Source organism: Tamandua tetradactyla, chromosome 12 (genome assembly GCF_023851605.1).
Source record: "Tamandua tetradactyla isolate mTamTet1 chromosome 12, mTamTet1.pri, whole genome shotgun sequence".
Classification (NCBI taxonomy): domain Eukaryota; kingdom Metazoa; phylum Chordata; class Mammalia; order Pilosa; family Myrmecophagidae; genus Tamandua; species Tamandua tetradactyla.
This window is the reverse complement of record NC_135338.1, coordinates 64,521,388-64,543,665: the sequence shown is the minus strand read 5'-3', so window position 1 is coordinate 64,543,665 and position 22,278 is coordinate 64,521,388. Positions and strand designations below refer to the sequence as shown.

Sequence of the window (22,278 nt, the reverse complement as noted above, 5' to 3'; positions counted from 1 at the left end):
AAAAGGAACAAAATCATGAGGCATGCAACAATGTGAATGAACATGTGTGACATTTGGTGAGACAAAATAAGCCCAGAACAAAAGGACAAGAATGGTATGGACACCTTTAGAAAATGCTTATAAGAAAACAGGGGCCTAGATTGTAAGCTTTTAGAGCGAACACATTACATCCAGAGTGGTGATTATTATTTCTGGATTTTGAGAAGCTGTTTTATATATATAACCTGATATTTAGAGATTAGAACAAAGCTGATAATAACAATAACAGAAACAACAAAAACAAATTTTTCAAGTTCTCTGGGAACCTGAATACCTGCAGCAGCACAGATATTGGAGAGTGAATTGGGAGGAAATGGGGGCTGCAGCGTTCAGGGGGTGGGCTCAAGAATAGGGAAAGGCCCTAATTCACGAGGAGTGCGTCAGTGCTCCAGAGAGCACTAGGTCAACGGCTTTCCCAGGAGCTTGTTTGTATTCCCACAAGTACCTGGTCTGTGATTTAGAGGAAAGATTATTTTATTCCGATTTGCTGAAACAGAGCTAGCATGAGGCGAGTCAGTCCTCCCCTCCTGGAGAGGGGTGGTAGGAAGTCTCTCCACAGAGCTGCAAAACCATGGCCTTGTCTCACTACCTTCAGAAGTCAGATCCAAGGAGGATGGTAGGAAGATGCCAGTCAGAAGCTCCAGGAATCAGTCCCTCCAAAAAAAAAAAAAAAAAACGAAGTTGAACAGGTTGGGGTTAAAAGTAATGCAGAACATAGGAGTAAGGAAGACAGTGTCTATCTTTTAGAACCACAAATACTCTTTGAGACCAATGGAAGAAAGGTTTATTTGGTCTGGAACTGAAATTTTCTGTAGTGCATAATCTAATTCAACCTATCTGTATAGCTCATTTGAACAAGTGAAACACAGGGAGCCCAGAATAAGAAAGAGGTCCTTTAATTCTGTAGAGATTATTGTAATACCTGGATACACCCTAGAGTATATTAAGCAAATAATCTAAAAATATTGGCAAAGTCCCCTGAGGGAGGGGAGAAAGAATATGGAACTATTAAACCTTACCATCAGTGTATCCAGACACTGTGTCAAACGTCAGGTACACCCAAATCAATAGGCCATACCCTCAATCATGAGGCTTATTTTTGTGAAGTTTATGTAGGTAGTGGAGAAGCTTAGCCTACCTATAGGCATACCTAAGAGTTACTTCTGGAAGACCTCTTGTTGCTCAGATGTGGCCTCACTCTCTCTAAGCCCAACTCTGCAAGTGAAATCCTTGCCTTCTCCTCTACACGGGACATGACATCCAGGGGTGAAAGTCTCCCTGGCAATGTGGAAGAGGACTCCCAGGGATTAATGACCTGGTACCGTGGGATCAACAATTCCATCCTTACCAAAAGAGGGGAAAGAAGTGTAATTAATAAAGTATCCGTGGCAGAGAGAGTTCAAATAGAGTCGAGAGGATACTCTGGAGGTTCCTCTTATGCAAGCTTCAGGAAGACCTTGCTACCTATCATAACCTGCCAATCCCCCACCAGGACCATTCCAGCCAGTCCTAAAGAATATCTAGGGCAATACAGAAGATTCCACAAGAGATCCATATACTGGAGTAATTTTCCAGAAATCTACAACCTCCATCTGGGTCCTGGTCCAGATAAGTCCTGAAACCTAGCCCAGCCTCTCCAGAACATCAGATAGTTCCATATCCCTACCCCATTATTAGTGACAGATCCTTCCAATATGAAAAATTAGGAGCGCCATAGCCCAAACACCCCTAAAGAGAGGGATGAAAGATCAAAGGTGATGGTGGAGTATACAGAAAAGATAGGATTTAACAAATGAATATAAATGCTGAATTATTAAACTGATATATCTTTTAGTGTCCAGTATTATAGAGCAACTAGAAGTAAAAACTTAAAACTGTGGAATTGTAACCCGTGTCAAAGTTTGAAATATATTCTATGACTAATTGTGGTGCTGAGCTTTGAAATTTATGGGTTTTTTGTTTATATGTTATTTTTCACAAAAAAAGAAGGAAAAAAAGTAGATTGCTGTGGTAGTTAGATTCAGTTGTCAACTTGGCCAGGTGAAGGTACCTAGTTCTGTTGCTGTGGAAATGAGTCAATGGTACGTGAACCTCATCTATTGCTCATTACATCTGCAGTCAACTAAGAGGCATGCCTGCTGTAATGAATGATGTGTTATTTAATTGGCTGTTGCTTAAATGACAGACAGCAACATAGCACAGCCCAAGCAGCTCAGCATACCTCATCACAGTACTCGCAGCTCAGCCCAGGCCTTTGGAGATGCAGAAAGAAATCACCCTGAGGAACGCTGTTGGGATCCAGAGGCCTGGAGAGAAGGCCAGCAGAGATCACCCTGTGCTTTCCCACATAAGAAAGAACCTCAGTTGCAAGTTAGCTGCCTTTCCTCTGAAGAACTAATGAAATAAATGCCCTTTTATTAAAAGCCAATCCATCTCTAGTGTGGTACATTCTGGCAGCTAGCAAACTAGAACAACTGTGATGATAAAAAAATATTTAAGCCCTCTAGCCTCCTATATTCTGGAACAGTTAGAAGAAAAAATGAGAGGATTGTATGGTAACCCATGACAAACTTAGAGATCTGTCCTGTAACTACTTGTTGAAGAACAGTGCTTTGAAAGCTACTGCTTTTTAAAAAAATTTATTTATTAATTAAAAAAATTAAGAACAAACAAAAACATTAACATATTCCATTTTACGAATATAATCAGTAATTCTCAACATCATCACATAGTTGCATATTAGAACATTTCTTAGAACATTTGCATCAATTCATAAAAAGAAATAAAAAGGCAACAGAAAAAGAAATAAAATGACAACAGAAAAAAAAAAGATTATACATACCAAACCCCTTACCCCTCACTTTCATTTATCACTAGCATTTCAAACAAAGTTTATTTTAACATTTGTTCTCCCATTACTTATTTTTATTCCATATGTTCTTCTCGTCTGTTGACATGGTAGATAAAAGGAGCATCAAACACAAGGTTTTCACAATCACACAGTCACGCTGTGAAAGCTATATCATTATTCAATCATCCTCAAGAAACATGGCTACTGGAACACAGCTCTACATTTTCAGGTAGTTCCCTCCAGTCTCTCCACTACATCTTGAACAACAAGGTGATATCTACTTAATGCGTAAGAGTAACCTCCAGGATAACCTCTTGACTCTGTTTGGAATCTCTCAGCCATTGACACTTTGTCTCATTTCACTCTTTCCCTATATGGTCGAGAAGGTTTTCTCAATCCATTGATGCTGAGTCTCAGCTCATTCTAGGGTTTTTCTCAATCCCTTGATGCTGAGTCTCAGCTCATTCCAGGATTTCTGTCCCACGTTGCCAGGAAGGTCCACACCCCTGGGAGTCATGTTCCACGTAGACAGGCGGAGGGTGGTGAGAAAACTACTGCTTTTTATTTCTTTGCTTTGTACATTTGTTATACTATTCAATTTAAAAAGTTAAAAATAATAAAATTAAAAATTAAAATTAAAAAAAAAACTACTGGCCTAAATAACACCCTCTGGGGAAAAATGAAAGCAAAAACACACACACACACAATCCTCCTAGTGAAGTTTCGAACTGTGACATCAAGAAATGCTGACACTTCTTCCGGAGACAGTCCGGGTAGAGCTGCCCCGCCCTCTAGAAGGAGAGTACACAGCCAACCTCCTCTACCTCTGCAGGACGCAGGTCCTGAGTAAAATGTCTGGGTCACAGCCCTTACAGGTACATAGGAAAACCGGCCTCCAGGGGAGTCTCTAAAAACAAGTGAGAAGAAGGTGGAGCCTAGATGCTGGGTTGTCCTGCACAAGCTCACTTTCCTAGTCTCCCTGCCCACCATCAGGAGGAGATGCCAACAGAAGAGTGGGCAGTTATGGCTTTAGTTATGGCTTTAGGCACAGCAGCGTCCCTCAGGAAGGCTCATCTCAATCTGATGGCATCCCAGAATGCAGGGGCCAGAAGCTGTGACTGCCTCAATGAAGAACAGTCTCTCTGACCTGGCACTGCTGCATATACACTACTCTCTACATAAGTTAACTCTTACACACTTTAAATCACTGGACACATTCGTAATATCAGGTTTTCATATCAATTTACCACAGAATTTTTGAGGTTTTAACTTTTTCTTCCCCATCTCAGAAAAGCCTTCACACTCAAAACAAGCATTCCAATGAGTCACTTATCCAAATTCCACAAAGTCTGGTAATACTGGTACACAGGATGAAACTTCTGGTAATGGGATAAAAAATATTCACCAATTACCTGAATTACCTAAACTGAAGGACACCAAATATGCATGTAGAGCAAATACTCCCTTAAGAGTTAAAAGGAATGAAAACTAAAGACAAATAATGAAGAGATTAAAAATGTGTTAATCTCAATACAAATTTTTATTTGCCTTGAGGAAGGTCTTTCCTTGTGCTTCTCAAAGTACGGTAGTATGCCAGGGAGCCACAGAAAGTTTTAGATGTTTGTAATTTAAAACACATATATATATATGCATGCATAAAACACCTTACATAGCAGAACATAAAATTCATATAAATTTTAAATAGAACACATTTCACAAAACCTTATGTTAAATAAGAACAGGCTGCTTTGGAAGGCTGCCCCTTCAGCCCTTCAGAGGGGTTCCCATCACAAGTCCCCTCTCCTCTGTCACTAGGGGCAACTCGGTGGGGGGGAGGGCTGGAACACGCTGGTCTCCATTATTTACTACTACATATTTAAAAAGGGCCCAATGTTTTTACAGGTAGAGGTTAGTCATGGGGCAAAAGAATGCTGAAGAACACACTCCAGAAAACCCACGACTCTAAATCTCCATGGAGGAAAATCGGTAAAACAGGAAAAAACAAAACAAAGAAACCCTAACTAACCAACCATACTATTTCTCTGAATTCTTCCTATTTTTAGTCAACTTCATAGGGCATGTCCTTGAAGGCAGGATTTCTATCTGTGCATGTTTTGGTGGTACAGGCAGCAATCAGGAGATGCTTGGGGAGGAAGGGGCAGAGGACCCTAGAGGTCGGAGACCCCTGGAGCCCAGCCTAACCACCAGTTATAGCTCTAAGTTCCAACAGCAGCAAGGATGCGCCACTTCTGGCTCCAAGACAAATGCTTTCCCTCTACTACCATCCTAATAACAAAAGGCTGCTAACTTTTCTTAGGCACCCAACAGGAGCTCACTGTGGCCCATCTAGGAGGTAGCACTCTGGAGAGCCCCAGACCCAGAGTCACTCATACCAGGAGGCTGGACTCAAGCGCGCAAGTCCTACCCCACTAATCCACACTCTCCCTCAAGCCCTCCCCAGGGACCAGCTGGGTGAAAAGCCACAAGAAGATGAGTGCCCACCTCCCTCAATTCTATAATTACAAACCACCCAGCTCCTTCATACCCAATGAGAATCCCGCCTTCTCTATGAAGAGCCCGCCAGGAGGCCAAACCATCCTTCCTATCACCCAGGATCCAGCAGAGTCGAGCATGGCTTCTAACATGGCTTAGGCTCTTGACATGAAATGTCAATAAATGACTTCTTTAAAAACAAAGAACATTTCCCATGTTTATGTTTGCTCTTTCTAGAGCTAGTCTCTAGGCCCTCTGCCGGTAGGGGCCACGTCATATGAATATTTTTACTCCCCATGACATCTAGCTCAATGATATGCATTTGGACATCCAGGTGCAAATGCAACCTACTTCTGATTAATAGGAAATACTGAATCATCTGAAGAAGTAAGTCTGCATACCAAATATAAAGGTGCTGGGGAAACAAAGGAACCAAATGGAGAAAGTAAAATACACAAATGGAGGACTCACAAAAGCATCAGCACCTGCATTCATTGGACAGCTGCCAAATGCCAGGCACACTCCATACATGGGCGACCCTCATTATTCATGAATTCTGTATTTGAAAATTCACCAAAATTTATTAGTAACCCCAAAATCAACACTTGCAGCACTTTCAGTCATTGTTGGACATGAGCAGAATGTTGAAAAATTTGAATCACCCCGACATTCATGGTCTCAGAGGAAGTGCAGCAAGGTGACACTTGGCCCTCTCATTTAAGCTCTCATACTGAAACAAGTGTTCTTTTTGTGGTATATTTAGCACTACATTTTCCCTATTTTTGTGCTTTTGTTGTGATTTTGCTGTCTAATAGCTCCCAAGTGCAGTGCTGAAGTGCTGTCACTAAGAAGAGAAAGTGATGACGTACTACACAGAGAAAGCATGTGTCAGAGAAACTTCATTCAGGTATGAGTTATGGTGCTGGTATCTGTGAATTCAATGTTAACAAAATACATTAAATAAGGTGTCTTTAAACAGAGAAACACAGAAAACAAGGTTATATATTGATCAGTGGATGAAAATGTGGTGTCCAGAGGCTTCCAGGAACCTAACTCTGTATTTCCTCTATGGGCAATGGTTCAGTGTTCACCAATTCAGTGTTTGTGGCAACTTTATAGAATGTAACTTAACCACAGCAAATAACAAGAATCACCTGTGTGTGTGTGTGTATGCATACACAGACAGATTCCACCCCCCAACACACACACAGGCTCCTTGTAACAACCTATAAGTTGGGTGTCTAGTTCCTTACCCAAAACCAAAGCCAGATGCACTTAGAGTTGAGAATGTTTTGCGTTTTAGAAAGGAAATATTTTGTATATATTGCATATTAATAACACTTCCAAGAAAGTCTGGGACAGCCCCAATTAATAAAAACACTTTTAGCAGTCTGTTGTGGAATATAGGAATAAACATACTAAGTGGAACCACAAAGAGTTTCCCATCAGTCCATGCCAGGTTTTGGCACCAAACCTATGAAAAAACCACTCAGAGGTTCTGGGGTTTAAGAATTGTGGCGGAAGCAGGGCTTGCATCACTATCCTTGCCTTACATGCAGGAGGCCAGAGGCTCCGGAAGGTTCAGTAACTTGCTCAACTCCACATGAGCTGGAAAGGAGAGAGCAGGATTCTAACCCTGGCTCCCTGACTCAAAGCCTGCCCTGTGCTCCTCACGCTGCCATAGGCACATCAGTCACCTGAAAATCTAGAGAGGGGCAAAAGGCAAATCAGTGGGTAGGCCTGTGAGCCTGCACTTCCAGGACCTTCCAAGTGACGTGGACGGATTAGGATCCACACCTAGAAGGAGAAAGGAAGTGTTCTCTTTCCACTAAACCAAAGCTTCATCAGCATCACCTCAGGAGCTCTGTAAAAATGTCCATTAAATCTGGATTTCTGGGATCTTAACTGATCAAAATAGACTGATGATTCTATTGTACAGCCGGGATTCAGATTACCGATAGTAACTATCCATTAAGAGAAATAAATCACTAACAAAAAAAGACTCTGTGGAGGCAGCCTCCACACCCTATTAGGAGTTCCTCTTACTGTTGCTATATTGCATCAAAGGAATCTGGGAGGGCTCCAGTAATGACCAGGACATTTTGTTAAATTCCTTAGGGATGGACCAACACACTCTATCACAAGCTCTGAGAATCATAAGCATTTTTTCCTTCCTTGAAACCAAAAAAATCCTGGACATACCACACCGAAGGCCAAGTCCTATTAAGCAGCCACATATGAATGTGAAACTAGGATGTATGATAAGTATCCCACCAGCTAAAAGAAATATTTAGTAGAAAACTACGAGAAAAGAATTCTAAAACTTATGCTGTTGCTATACTATGGGTATGAATTCATGAATTTAGTGGAATCCACAAAGGACTCAAATTGCAGATTTTCACATTATGCTCTTGTGCACTATGCCTAAGATTTAGAAGGGAAATCAGTGGTCTTCTGCCCCACTCCTCCCACAGCATAAATTCTCAACAGCCACTGAGAGACATCTCTCTGCCGTCCCCGAATACATACAGTCACCTAAAAGGACCCAGAAGAGGCCTGCTACAACTGGACGGGTAAAACATTCTCCTTTATTAGTCTACTCCCCAAACCACCCCAAACTCTTAATACTGCCTCCAGTATTCCAAAGTGGCCATAATCCCCCAAACCCAGGCAAATATCCCCAGTCTTGGCTCATTTCTGACATAACCTGTATATATATATATATATTCCAGCCGTCACCACCCTAATGTCAGCTGATAAAATTCCTCACATAAACTAAACAACACTCCTGTTCTGACCCGAGTATTAGCTAGCCTATAACCTACACCCTTTAACTGCTCCAAATTGAAATCAATAGTCTGAGTTTCTTCAACACAAAGGGTGTCTGTTTTAGCATTATATTCCCAGCACCTAACAGCCTGAGGGACGTCCACTAAGTGCTTTATAAAAGCTTGCTGAACTAAAGTGAATTTAGTCAATGTATTGTTTAATGCTATTCCTTTAGCCTTAAATGTCATTTTTCATATTTATGGTACGTTAATTTTTATAGCAGTTTTATTGAGATATATTCACATACTACACAATCCATCCAAAGTGTACAATCAATGGCTTTTAGGATATTCAAAGATTTGTGCATTTGTCACCACAGTCAATTTTATACATTTTCATTACTCCAAAAAGAAAAAACCCACACCCCCTCAACAGTCACCCTCGATTCCTCTGTCCTTCTGCAGCCCTACATGATCACTAGTCTATATCCGTCTCTATAGATTTACTTATATTTACATTTTATATAAATGAAATCATACAGTGGTGTTTGTTCAAGCATTGTTACTTTAGTCTTAAATGTCACTTTTCATACGGTGCATTAATTTTTTAAAGTTCATTATTTTAATATAGTATGTGAATATATCTCAATAAAATCTGCAGATTGAGGGGGAAAAAAGTCATTATTTTATTTTATTCATAACAACTGTGACACTATTATCCCCATCTATCATGCAAGGAGATGAGGGTTTCAAAGAGGCTAAGTTACTTGCCCAAGGTCACAAAGACAGACCAGGATCAGGCAGCTAGCTGCCCTACTCCTACTGCAGTCTCGGTCTGCCATTTCAGGGCTCCTGTGGGCAAGAGGCCACTCACCCTGCCCACTCTTACTTCATGGTTCTTCCTTGCCAACCCCCTGCACTCTATATAATATAGGATGTCTACAGTTGTAGGTGACACTTAGAAGCACAGTATTTCAAAGCTTTAAGACCCATTACCTAATGAATTCAGGACTAGAGCCTTTAGAGCCCATGCCTCGAAGACAATTTGTCTTGCAGACATTTTTCAGGTCAAACAATACCTTACATATTTACAATGTAAGCATAAGTGCCTTAAATATGAAACAGCTCCCAAGAACCCTAAAGCAAAATAAAGAACAAATGGCAAATATCTCAATTCCTCTTGACACAGAGAATATCTATTTTGCAACCCTGAGGACAAAGGCAGACAGTACATGGCCTCCTCAGCACACAGCCAAAGAGCTGCTGCCTCGCTCTCTGACCCCATCCCTCAAGTCCCATCCAGCACCACCACCACCCCAGGGCCCCAAAGCTGGTCACCCCCAGGCCAATGTCACCACTTTCTGGAAGAAAATTTGAGGATAAGAAGGTTTAAGTAGTATAGAAAGAATCTTCAAAGGTTTATGGATCTTCCTGAGAGCAATTATGTTCTCCCTTATGATATACCAAAGGCTGGCAAACTTTTGGAAGCCAGAATTTCAAAAAGACCCCATCACTCAAAATACATCATTTTACTGGGACTGCAAATATGCCTAATCATAACAAATCAAAAGGGAAAAATCATATGATCATCTCGATTGATGGTAAAAAGCATTTGACGAAATTCAATCCTTCTTTGAAAAAGAATACTTCAAAAGTTAGGAATCAATGATAACTTTCTCAACATGATAAAAGGCATATATAAAAAAACCCATAGCCAGCATCGTACTCAATGGTAAGAGGCTGAAAGTTCCCCCACCCCAAAATAGGGAACGAGACAAGGGATGCCTTCTGTCACCACCATTATTCAACATTGTACTAGAAGTTCTAGTTACAGCAATTAGGCAGGAAAAAGAAATAAAAGGCTTTCAAATTGAAAAGGAAAAAGTGAAACTTTCATTATTTGCAGATGATATGAAACTATACTTAGAAGATCCTGAGAAATCTACAATGAAGTTACTTCAGCTAATAAACAAATTCAGCAAAGTGGCGGGATATAAAATTAATGCGCAAAAAATCAGTAACATTTCTATGCACAAGCAATGACCTAACTGAGAAGTCAATTAAGGTAAAAAAAATTCCATTCAAAACAGCAGCTAAAAGAATCAAGTACCTAAGGAATGAACTTAACTAGGGATGTAAAGGACTTATACACAAAGAACTACATAACATTGTTAAAAGAAATCAAAGAAAGTGGAAGGACATTTCCTGCTCACGGATAGGAAGGTTAAATGTAGTTAAGATGTCAATTCTCCCCAAATTAATCTACAGATTCAACGCAGTACCAACCAAAATCCAACAACCTAGTTTGAAGACTTGGAAAAGCCAGTTAACAAATTCATCTGGAAGGGAAAAAGACCCTGAATAGTTAAAAGCAATCGAAAAAAGAAGAATGAAGGGGGAGGATTAACACTCCCTGATTTTTAAACTTATTATAAAGCCACAGTGGTCCAAACAGCATGGTACTGGCACAGAAAGAAGTACTGACCAATGGAACTGAATTAAGAGTGCAGAAATAGACCAACAAACCTATGTTCAACCCATCTTTGATAAGGCCCTGAAATCCAGTGAACTAGGACAAAATAGTCTTTTCGATAAAGGGGCATGGGAGAATTAGATATCAACAGCCAGAAGAATGAAAGAGGACCCTTATCTTATACTCTATACAAAAACTAACTCAAATTGGATCAAACACCTAAATATAAGAACTGGTACCATAAAGCTTGTACATGAAAATATAGAGAAACATCTTCAAGACCTGGTAACAGGAGGTAGTTTCCTAAACTTCACACCCTAAGCACCCGCAAGAAAGAAAGAACAGATAAATGGGAACTCTTCAAAAGCAAATGTTTTTGTGGATCAAAAAACTGTCAAAAAGGTGAAGAGACAGCCAACTCAAAAAAGAAAATATTTGGAAATCACATATTGGATAAAGGTTTGATATCCTGTATACATAAATAAATCACACAACTCAACAAAAAAGAACAAGCAACCCAAACATAAAGTGGGCTAAAGACAGGAATAGACATTTTTTCTGAAGAGCAAATACAGATGGCTAAAAAGCACATGAACAGATGCTCATTCTCATTAGCTATAAGGGAAATGCAGATCAAGACTACAATGAGATACTACTTCACAACTATAAGAATGGCTGCTATTACTCTATTCTTGATCCCCTTCTCCTCTTATTGAATAGTCTTAGGTGAGCTAATTTGCCTTCAGAGCCTCAAATATCAATAAAGTGCTTTCAAACATATATATTCAAATATATATATATATATAATTTTTTTTCCATTTTCTAAACCAGGATTTTTCATAATTAAAAGTTAAGAAAACTGGGTGGTGCAATGGTGGTTCAGTGGCAACATTCTCACCTGTCACGCTGGAGACTGACCTGGGTTCAACTCCCAGAGCTTGACCATGCCAAAATCAAAACAAAACAATAATAGTTAAGTAAACTAAGAGATATATATGGTATATCAAGTACTATTAACATTATATTTAAAGAACTCCTACAAACCAATTAAAAAAAGGTAAATAATTGATTAGAAAAAACGGGCAAAAAAATGAGTAAACAAAGATGAAAATGGAAAAAAACAATAGGCACTTTTTCAATGAAAAAAATACCAGAATATTATATTCTGGTTTATAATACAAAACATTGAAAACAACTCCTATATCCCTCAACAGAGGACTATTCAATTAACCACAGCTCTCTAAAATAAATTTCTGTTCAGACAATAAAATTTAGAATGTAAACTTAAAGAAAAAAAAAAAAGAATGTCCAATCACCTAGACCAGAGGTTCTTAACCTTGAGAATTACGAAAGCAGCTCCAGAGCTCCCAGGACTCCGTGAAATTCCGTTCATGAGTATAAACCACTCCAAGTAGCCTGCTTTCCTCAAGCATATCTATTTTAGATGAAAGTAAGGTGTCCAGAAGAGACAAGTAACTTGGGAGCAAAAGCAGGATACACCCGGAAAACATAGGTTTTGGGCTGCTGACTCTTTGACTGGCTTCCACCCACAGATGGTTGGGGCCAAAAGGCCAGGCGCTCCATGCAGGTACGCACACAGGCAGACAAAGCCTCTCGCCTTCCCCACGTGCTTATCCCAACACTTTGTGGCACCACTAGAGCCAAAGAGGCAGACTTCTTGTTCCATTATTTAAATTCACTCCTTCATTCCCCTGTAACCTCATCAAATTTGCTCTGCCTCAAAGAACAATGCAACAATCAGCTGAGATAGGCAAGAAGCAGGGTTTATAAAAAACCAGACGTCTACCTTAGAGCAAATGTACACACACACTTCAGCACCCACTGTCAAATTCTTCCACACTTTACACATAAACGGCCACAACTTTAGCCTAGTAAGTCCCCAGGGTTTACCAGAATGATCAAGGGCAAACAAAAGGAAATTCAGGACATGCAGGCTTACCAATACTTTCTCAGTCAAGTGGGGTGGTGGTGTTTTCTTTTTTTAAAGAACAGAGAAAAACATAACAAATTCATGAAATATGAATTCATGGACCCAAAGTTGTAGTCCTGACAAAACAGGTGGTCAAGGATGTCTGCTGATTAAGTAAATAAAACATACATTTTATATGGGCAGTTACCATTTTGTGAACAGATGCATTCCAAAAGATTATTCATGAATTCCAGGTTCAGAACTTGTATTTTCTCATAGAAAATAGGCAACACACAAAATTTGGGGTTTCCATTTTAGCCCACAATAGCATGCCTTAGAAAACATATCTGACATACACTGCCAAAAGTTCTATGGGAGCTAACCACGCACATGTAGTGCATTACAGATGGCCACATATTCACTGACACCCCTTCCATCAAGCTGGGGAGATGGGTCTTTGTCCCCTCACCTAAAATCTGGGGAGGGCTTCTTGGCTTGTTGTGAGTCCAGTGTCAAGATGACGGCAGCTTCCACTTCCTCCCTCGGAGCACTCCCTCCAGGAATGTGGCTGCCCTAGGGAGAACCATCTGAGACCACATAGTGGGGAGGGCCCTGCTGAGCCCTGCCTCCCAGCCATCCACACACCTGAGTACCCTGTCTTAGACTCTCCTGCCACCCCATGAATGTCCAAGGGAACCTAGTCAAGGACATCTGGAGCAGAAGAATTACCCAGCCAAGCATTCCTGATCGACACACAGACCCAAGAGACCTAATAATAGACAGCTGATTTAAGTCACCAATGTTTAGGGTGGTTGGTTATTCAATATTTGCTATCTGATAGAACCTGCGGCTTTTTCAGGAAATGAGAGAAACACATCTCCCTTCTGCCTTGGCATCAGAAACAGAATCCCCTTCCCTCAGCCTCCACTGACTGGCACAGGATGGGGGTGGTGGTGTCAGTCAGGATTCCCTGTGCAGTAAGCCATTGGGGGGGCAGGTCCTGTGCCTTGCAGCTAGCACTACCTGTGCCAATGGATGTGTGTGTTGGGGGTGGGATGAGTACAGTATTGTATGAGCATCACCAATGGGCTCTCCTATCTGCTCTGAAACCCTCCTAGAACCATCTATACATTCCTGAGTTGGGGAGGACAGGTTCCAAATTCTGAAGAAACAAACCTACTGTCAAAGTGTGGTGGATTCAGGGGTGCAAGGGAGTTCAGTGGTAGAATTTTTGCCTGCCATGCAGGAGACCCAGGTTCAATTTCCAGGCCATGCACTTCCCAAAAAACAAAACAAAACAAAAACGTGCCAAACAAACAAAAATTCAACAAATGGTACTACAATAACAGGATACTCACATGGAAAAATAATGTCACCCCACCATACAGCACACAAAAATAAATAAATAAATAATGTGGTGGATTCAAAATGGGTCTGGATTCATTCTTACAAGCACTTGAGTTCCTACTATATGCCAAGTACTATCTTAGTATATGGGTTAAGGACATGGTCAAAAATCTACTATGAAGTAAAAAGCAAGGTATGGTACTAGAGTGACAACCAGAGTTATTATATTCAGGGAAGGGTTCTCCAAGGAGGCTGATATCTGAAAAGAGACCTGAAAGAAATGAAGAGTATTATTCCTGCTAAATAACTGAAGAAAATAATATATTAAAATGAATTTATATTTTATCAAAATTCACCATAAATTGCTTCACATATAAAAAAAAGTATCTAAATACAGATGTTCCTTTTAGTGCAAATACAATTATTTTAGTTTGCAGAGCCTCGCCCTTTGTAACAAATAGTTCCCTTTTGGTCCAACAACATGCTGCTATTCCACCTACCTGTAGGACCATTTGCCAGTGTGCTAAGCCATAGTTCCAAGAGAGCCAGACCCTCACACCACTACTAAGCCATGCTTTGCCACTACGTAATCACTCCGGAAAAGAAAAGTGGGAAGGACTTGACATTTATGTTCTCACATCCTCTCACATTCTCACTTTTAACCCTCATAACTATCTTTTCATAACTGAGAAAATCGAGATTCCAAAAAGATAAGTAACTAACTTAACAGCTAAAGGAAAGCCCATGGTTCAAATAAGGTCTGACTTCAAAATCCACACTCTTTCCACGCAGAAATTCTTATCACTTTTACTGAGTACCTATCTTAGGCCAGACAACAGAGATACAAAGAAAAGAAGATGCCTGTCCTCAAGAGGCTCATCGTCTCAACACCAGAGATCCACCCAAGATATCCTGGTGCATCCCTCGGCCTGGAGGAGCCAGGGAAGGCACCAGAGACATGAGGCCCTTGCTAACGCATGTCACTACCTCTACCCTAAAAGAGCTAATTTGTCTAAGTAAAAAGAAATCTACTTCCTATCACCCCAGGAACCTGACTCTGTGGCCCTGGGGTCCAGCTGTGTTGTTACTCAAGCTCTTCTCGAAGCAAGTACAGACGGCCAGGAAACAGGGCCCCCCACCCCAGTTCAGCCATTGTCAACCCTTCCTGGTTCCACATTCAAAAATTTCTACCAGAAGAGCCACATAAATATTTTCCAAAACAGCCAACATAATTTCCCTAATAACTGTGGAGAGGGATTCTTTCTTTTAACTTATATTCCCATAAGCAATCTGTAATTACAATTAAATTCAAGATGAATGGGTAGAAATGCAGCTGTGCAGGACTGTAACCATCACTGTCTCTAGTGGCCAGGCCTTAGGGACTTGTTCACCACTAACAAACTGATATTTGTAAGCCCTGTAAAGATATGATATCTAAATACTATCATTATTACTAGAGGACTGGTTTAAATGTAAATTAAGAGAGAGAAAGGGGAAAGAAAATACATTAGAAATTAGGTTAGGAACTGCTATTCAGCAAGATATAAACTACTAGTTAACCACAGGGTAAATACATCTTAACTGAATTTGTTAAAGGATACTGAATGCAAAGTTGCTGCTCTAAAAAAATAACTCAAAACACAGAGTAGGAATAGAGTTCCAACTGAAAAATAAGTCAATACAGTCAGATGTTGGATGAAAGGAAAAGACTGCATGAAAAACTTAAAATGGATAAACACGCAGGTTTTTTAAAAAGCACTATGAAGCTGCAAAACTAAAAAGTCTAGAATATGTATAGAACTCCAAATTATGACTATAATTCAGCTTAAACTGACCGCAGAGCACAGTGATGGAAATAGCCTGTTGCTCTGTTTTCCTCATCTGTAACATGGGGAAAATCCCTGACTCAAAAGTTAGGGTGGCACTGATTGTACACTTTGGATGGACTGTAGGGTGCATGAAGACATCTCAACAAAAATATCTAAAAAATAAAAAGTAAAAACTAAACAAACAAACCAAAAGTGAGGCTGTCACAATGGCAGCACCCCAAGGTGGACAATTTTCCTGTACCCTATCTCCTAAACAACAGCTCAGGGAAGTGGGGGGGAGAATGAGGCTGTTTGTCTCATGTGCCCTCTGACACAAGAGTCTCCACCTGCTCGCCCCCTCTGCTAACTCCCTCATATTCATCTTTAAGAGTCACCTCCTCCAAGAAACCTCCTGATTGCACACACACACACACTTCACTATCCTGGCACCTATGAAACTGTGCCATAATCCAATCATTCTCCTGGTTTATCCATCACACAGAAGCTCCTTGAGGACAGTGAAGTCTTGTCTGACATTCTGGCTTTAGTAACTAGCACAGCTCCTGGCACGTGGTAAGTTCTCAGATAAATTCTCAATTATCCCTGGTTGGAATTAAAAGTCAAACAACTTCTCTGTGGCAAATCTTGGCAACATGAAATATTCTGGGGGAAAAAAAAACTCTATTCTCTACTCTGAGAGAATAGTTCTTGCTTTGCCATGACCTGACTTGAAAGAATTACTTACCCAAACATTCAGGGCCTCAGCTGCCTCCTGTACAAAATACAGGAATTCAGCTAGAGTTCTCTAAGGCCCAATGAGATGTGACATATTCTGATCACAGCCTAAAATCATAACACTTTTACTCTATTATATGTCAATCCTCAACTGCTATTAAAATTGGCAAGGGACATGGGTGGTTCCATGAGTCTCATTTTACAAATGGGGAAACAATCTCAACAGGCCAAGCAGTCTGCTCAAAGTCATTCTGCTGGTAAGTAGTAGGCAGCACTGGAAACTAGATCTTCAAAACTGCTATTCTCCACCATCCCCATGCTTCTCAAGTTGGGGTATGGAGAACCTCATAGGTACATGGTGGGATGTCAGGGACCCCTTGGGGATACCAGTGGAGCCAAAATAAAGACATCTTTTGGAGAATCAACTGTACTAAAAAAATGGGGGAAATAAAGCATGCTTATATTAAAACAATTAGACATACTACTGAGTAGAATGTACAAGTTACATTAAATTTGAATATAAAACTTACTAGGCCTGTCCCTCAGACTACCATTAAGGAGAAAAATTTAGATATACCTGCAATGAAAGGATGCCATGTCCTTTCCCATATGGAAAAGACTTTTGAAACCTCAACACTTTTTTTTTTTAATCTTACAACGAGGTTTCAAACAGTAGGTTATATTAATCCAAAAAGTAGAGAACTTAATTTCTAGCATTACATTGTGACTTTTGGACATTATTGGACAAGGAAGAATTTCCCTATACTTTCCTTTAAAGTCATTAAAAGCACCCAGAAAGTTGCACTGGCAAGTGAAGTCTCCCATCATACAACCCCCACAACTCAACAAACGTCAGCACAGCAGAAAGACAGGAGCACCCGACCTCGAGGAGCCTGCAGGTGGTTAGGGAGACTCTCCAAAGCCCACCCCTCAGGGACACACCTTCCAACCAAGCAGTAACCAAAGTGGGGTGGTTCTTCAAGATCATCTCTCTCCTGGACTTGCAGAGTCTGGGCACAAACACTGACTGAGAGCCCACACGTTCTCTGGTGCGGGCTGGGGCCTCACAGGTTCTTCAGGTGTGCATGGGCCTTGTAATGGGTGGTGGTCTTCCAGAGTACAAAGCTCATCTCCAAAACCCTTCCTCACAATGGCTGTGGTTCCTGAAGACTCACACCTAATCACCCTGATACCATAGCTGTCCTGAAGTCTATACTAGCCCACCGGGTTAACACAGCTTTTCTCTCTGCTTAAAAAAGAAATCAAGTTTCTGATAAATGTGCTTTGAGGTTCTGCCACAGAATCAAGCGTTTTTCTACCACAGAATCAAGCGTTTAAATTGGAAAGGAAATTAGGATATCAGAACAACAGGTCTAATATCTTTCTTGGAGGCACAGCCTAAGGAGAGGTTACCAAACAACCACCTCTGTTTAAAAAAAAGTCAAAATCAACATGCAGCAAATCCTAGAAAAGAGTAAATCATGATATGAAACACAGGGCCCCAATTTTTATTTCTTGAGAATTAGAGATTTAGGTCAAGATGGCTTTCCAATCTCTCCATCCCTCCACCTCACCATTTGAGGCATTCTATCCATGCTCCACCTGTGACATAAGAACAGTGTCCTGCCACCAGGTCTAGCCACTGCTCTGCTCCCCACCACAGGCCCTTCCCAGCAGCAGACCCCCCCACACCTGATGAAGCTCCTGTTCAAGAGGGCCTGGCAAGAGCCAGTACATCACATAAACATTCACAACTGGAAGCCCCCTGCCAGCAGCACTACCAGCATGGTATCTACTGGCAAGAAGCAATAGGACAGTAAACTGTCAGATCCCACTTTACCAAACCAAAAGAGTGAGGTGTCCTCCACACTGTGCCAGAGGCCCAGGATGGCTGTACCACAGAGGAGAGCCTTCCTGACACGGGGCTGAGTCCCACTTCCTGGGAGCCTCTCTGACCATGCCAACCAGTCATGAGTTTTCCCTCTTCTGAGTTTCTACCATTCTTCAACACAATCTCCAATTTACTTTATCCCATATTTTATTACTTTCTATTTTGTTTTTTTTTTTCTGGGGGGTTTTTCCTTTCTTTCCAGCCAAGCAGCCAGCTCCCTGAAGGTGGGATGGTGAATTTTTATTTTTCCTCACCCTTCCAGCCACAAGCTTCTGTCCTCATGCCGTCTCGGTCAAATACCTGTTGGTTCCTGGTATCGCCCATCACTGTGGCCTGGGGCCAAGAGGCCCCAGACTTCTGCAGACCATGTCCTTCAAGGCAGGTACTGTGTCTCAGTCATCTTTGTATCTTGCAGCACCGGAACACAAACATTATAGGAACTCAGGGCACGTCAAGTGAATGTTAATTAAATGAGAAAAAGACTCCCTAGTCCCCATTAATGATCCACTTAGAACACAGTGAGATTCCAACCTAATTCAGGGGTGGACAGAAACCACAGTTGCCTGCAATTCTGAACTCTCACCACCACCTGCCAGGGTTTCCCCAGCTTTCTGCCCAGGGCCACAGGAAATTTCTACAAAATAAGGTTTTATGCTTGGTGACAAAAAAATTTCACCTTCTTCTTCCTAGGTCTGTCTATCTCCTTCTCTCCAGACAGTCAATAAATGCCTTCTAAAATGAAAGCCATTTTGTATTTTTAGTTAATTATGAATAACATATTACACAAGCACACATAACATTTTCTTACCTTCTTTTTCCTGCTGCGTAGGGTCCTACACCCTCCCTCACCTACCCCCAGGACCCCTTCCGTCCCCCTGGCTCTGATACTCCTGCTCAGCCAAGTCTGGGCATCACCCCTATACCCAGGCTAAGGCCACCTTTCTCTGGCTGTGCCTTCCCAATCCTCTGGCCTTACCTCCTCGAGTCTCACTCTGTATTCCCTTCCCAGTTTCTCTCTATATCTGATGTCAATACTCACCATTCCCCACTCCCCCACACAAATTTTTTTCCTCTATGAAGACTTACCAAGAAGAATATATAAGAGGACTTAATTCCATGGAATCAAAATGGAGTTCCTTGTCCATGAAACATCTCTTCTGCTGATTTAATAGGTAAGTTTACTATTGCAAGGAAATTCAACTATTACTTAATATTTGATAGGTGAGATCACTTGCTGCTTGGAGAGTCTTGCTATAACTGAGAGGGGCAAATTTAATGCAATTTCCTTTGTTTGCTTGAGCTAGCTCAGACTTGCACCACTGTGAGTTTTCTTTCCTGAAGTATAGCTTTACCACCATAAAAAAGGATTTTCAGAGAGTGATAAATTATTCTCAGCTTTCAGCTCTTTAGCATATCTACCCTGATAACACCCCAAAAACGTCCTTCTCATTTTGCATAGTGAAAAATCAAAGGGATTCTAACACAGTTGTTTATAGAATCCAATATCACAAACAAAGGAAAACAGCAGGAAGAAGCTCAGATGTTTCAGTCAAATTATGGACTTTTCTTCAAAGCAGGAACGAGAGTTGGGATATTCTGATGGTATTAACAGAAACAACTGGCCACTGCTATTGCCTGTTTCCAGTGGAATGTCTTTACAGCCTCCTCAGTGAGTGAGGCCATCTTATTAAATATTCCAAAAAGAATGGAGAACATCCAAGTTAAATAATTGGTGTTCTTTTCTATCACAGAAAAACTCACATGGATGTCTTCAAAAAAGAAATGCCAGAATTCTCCCTGCAGCTCTCTCTGCATTGTGATAGCTGACACAGATGGTGCCTTGGGGAGACAACTTACACCTTAAACCTTATCCGTGATCAGGTCTGGTTTTAACTGGTGATGCTGGAATCCAAGGTCTGTCAGGATTTCCGTTATGAACACCTCCTCACAGGGATTTCCAATCTCTTAGGAGATTTTCCAGTTTTCACACTGATAAGGCTTATTTTGTTTTGGCCAGAGAATGCTTCATCTTTAAACTCATTCTTAATATTTATATTATCACAACAGGGTGAAAAGGCAAACATTTCCTCACATTCGATAAAAGAATGGCTGTCCAAAATTTCACCAGCCACCCTAAACATGCTGCAGGCTTTTTAACAGGCCATGTTCAAAGACGTGGAAGACACGAGAAGATGCCAAGAGCAACTCATGGTTCATCTGGTCACTTCTTCAAATAACGATTTTACAGACCCATACAAGATTACAAAAAACAACATTTCCAAGGACTTCACTGGTGTGTATTCAGAGCAAATGCTAGGGAAAAAAATTATGGCTCCTGTTCAGTTGTACGCTGTGCATGCAAATTAAGGAACAGCTACAACAGCTTTTATGATTCCACAATAATAAATAAATAACACACACACAATCTCATGCTGAAAATTAATCCAGGCTTTGCTACAAAAAAAAAAAGCTGAAATAAAATTCTTTCCTGTAACTGACCATTATCTGAAGGTTCCTTGAATTTCAAAGCATGTCTGCCACTCTTCATCCCTTTCCACATTGTTGCGATGTTTCCAAATTAAAGGTAAAGAATTTTCCACCAGTATTCTTTCTAAGGGTCTAAATATTAAATATACGTCCCCCAACGGGGTCGCAGTGTGAAAACGTGGTTACGCATCCTGGAGCAAGAGCCTGTCTGCCCCTCGAGACGAAATTTTAGATGTCATGACAAGGCTCGTTTTATCCTGTGCACGGCGGGGGTCCCCGAGCACTAGCCCAAAGTGGGGTGCATGCATCTGGGCCCGAAGCCGGGTGCCAGGTCCCGCCTGCCGCGAGGCCACTGCGGCTCTGCGATTATGAATCAGTCAGGACTTCATCTGCAGGAATGACTCAGTATGAACTTTTATAATGGCTAAAATATTCCTCCCCCAGGGCAGGGGGGGAACGTTCTTATACGCGAACACCCGAGCAAGAGCCTCCCTCACGCCGTGAAAATACACCCTCCCGGCCGCAGATGCAGGTTTCTCAACCCGGGAGGTTGAAGGGGGGGCGCGCCCAGAAAGGCCTCGGCGCCCCGTTTCCTGAAAAGCCGCGGCCGGGGCCAGCCCTAGGGACCAAGTTTCCCAAAGTTGCGGCGTCCGGGGGGGGCGACAGGCCCCGGGCCGAAGGGCGGGGGGCGCGGAGGTTCGACTCACGGCATCCGCCACAGGGAGGACACGGGCCTGCGCCGCTCAGGGCCCCGCGCCGGGCAGCCGGGGCAAGCGAGAGGGAGACCCCGGACGCGCGCCTGGGCCCGCCGCCGCCGCCGCCCCCGGCCCGCCCCCAGGCCCGGGATCCTCAGCACCCCGCCCGCCCGCAGTCCCCGGCCCACAGTCCCCGCGGCCCCTTACCGGGCGGTCCACTGGCGCGCCGGCTCAGGGGCTCCGGGCGCGTCCTTCGCCGCGGCCCGCAGCGTCCTGCTCCCCGGACAGCCCCATGTCGGGGGGCGGGGAAGGCCGGCGGCCGCCGCCGCCGCCGGCTGGAAAGTCCCTGCTAGGCTGCAACCCGGCTCGCGCACGCGGCGGCCGCGGCGGCCGCGCTCCTGCGCCTCACGCTTCTCAGGCACTTCCTCTCGCGCGCTGGAAATCCCCGCCGCCCGCCGCGCGCGCCCGCCCCGCCCCCGCGCGCGCGCCCGCCGTTGCTAACCTCCAGCGCGTGCCCGCCCGGCCTTAGCAACAGCGCCGCGCACGCCCGCACCAAGGCCCCGCGCGGCCCCGCCGCCTTCAGCGGTCGGGTCTTTTCGTGCCTTTGGCTTCGACAGAGGTCCCAGCCAGAAAGGCACGCAGGCCGTATGGCGGCCGAAACTCGCGGTCGCGCGCGGGAGCCATGGAGTCACCCGGTTCGCCAGGCTGCACCCGCGCCCCTCCTCTCAGAGACACACACTCACAAGCACACTTATAGACAC

General features: G+C 42.6%; 1 protein-coding gene across 6 annotated transcripts in view; it reads right to left on the bottom strand.

The window, feature by feature from the left end:
* The window catches only part of TRAF3 (TNF receptor associated factor 3), a 187,872-nt gene extending 165,952 nt beyond the window's left edge, over positions 1 to 21,920 (bottom strand). For 2 of the 6 annotated variants that reach the window (XM_077123635.1, XM_077123637.1), the window contains exon 1: positions 21,725 to 21,920. The gene's annotated coding sequence lies outside the window, so the exon portion shown is untranslated. Of the gene's footprint in view, positions 1 to 484; positions 19,392 to 19,421; positions 21,500 to 21,724 lie in introns of those variants that run through there. The other 4 variants (XM_077123640.1, XM_077123636.1, XM_077123632.1 and 1 more) reach the window with 4 other exon arrangements.
* Between the last annotated feature and the right edge of the window lie 358 nt (positions 21,921 to 22,278).